This window comes from Heloderma suspectum, chromosome 14 (genome assembly GCF_057233095.1).
Source record: "Heloderma suspectum isolate Gila_16-S chromosome 14, 16-S_ref, whole genome shotgun sequence".
Lineage (NCBI taxonomy): Eukaryota > Metazoa > Chordata > Lepidosauria > Squamata > Helodermatidae > Heloderma > Heloderma suspectum.
In genome coordinates, this window is record NC_139471.1 from 19,580,572 (window position 1) to 19,582,036 (window position 1,465).

Genomic DNA, 1,465 nt, shown 5'->3' on the forward strand with positions numbered 1-1,465 from the left:
CAAGCCCCCCTCAACGGCCGCCTCCCTCCGTCGGTCCACCTCCTCACCGCCATGGTCACCAGCTGCCCTTCCTCCTCCTCTTTCTCCTCATTGCTCCCACTTGCTTCCTTGACAGGCACACAGCCAGGGAGCAAGCAGGCCGTGGCATCTCCCGCTCCTCCTTCTCGCCATCTCCGTTGTCTGGGCCAGAGCGAGAGGCAGGAGAAGAACCAGGGTGGAATTAGGAAGAGGAGGAGCAAGTCCGGCGGGCTCTTGTCAGTGGGCCCCTGCTGGGGTGTGCGCCCTTGGCAGGTGCCCAGCTGCGCCTACCCTTGATGCCAGCCTTTGTTAGAAAAACTCTGGCCATACAGCCTCAGTGCTGACAGCTGTCCAAATAAAGATGAACTCTTTACACTATTGGCATCAGCTGCTGAGTGGAGATGAGTCAACAGCCCATGACTTGCTAAGCCCAGCGTACCCCCGGCCTGGGGCGCTAGCCCGTGGCCCAGGTCCCTACCCCTAAATCCAGTCCGGATTCCAACACTGCACCCATTTCGCTTAACAGTTATTAAAAGCAGGGCTGCAGAACCTGTAGCCCTCCTCTGGATGTTAACATAAGAACCTAAGAAGATCCCTGCTGGATCAGACCAAGGGTCCATCTAGTCCAGCATCCTGTTCACATAGTGGCCAACCAGCTGCCCACGGGAAACCCACAAGCAGGACACGAGCGCAACAGCACCCTCCCGCCCATGTTCCACAGCAACTGGTGTACACAGGCATACTGCCTCTGATACTGGAAGTAGCATAGAGCCATCAGGACTAGTAGCCATGACACCCTCCTCCTCCAGGAATTTGTCTAACCCCCTTTTAAAGCCATTCAAATTGGTGGCCATCACTACATCCTGTGGTAGCGAATTCTATAGTTTAACTATATACTATTGAGTCTGTTTCCCGCCTCCCAGCTGAGCAGAGCAGAGCAGAGCAAGCTGCTCCAGCTGGTCCAGGGTCTACAGAAGCAAGCAAGCTCCCAGAGAGCGAGCGACCAGAGCGAGCGAACAGGGGGAGCAAACAGGAGTTGGCCAGGGGAGTTCGGCAGGGGAGGTCAAGGGGGAGGCCCCTAACGTTTTTTTTTATTTTTTTTTACTAACTTTTTTTCATTTATTTGTCTTGTAACACACACTTCCACACCAGTGGGACTCTGCTTTTAACCTCTACTGAGTAGAGGAGCAGGCACAGGCTAGTCTAGAACAATCACAAAGCTAGACACAAAAAGGGAGAAGAGGCTATGGAAGGACAAGACTCTCCAGTGGTGGTGACCTGCAAGGTGTGTGCAATGTTTGTTTTCTTGCCTGAGAACAACATGGCCTACACCTGCAACAAGTGCAAGTTGATCACGCTGCTGGAGGAAAAAGTAAGTGGACTGGAGCGGCGACTGTCAACCCTCCGGGGAATAAGAGAACACGAAGAGTTCTTGGACAGAATGGGG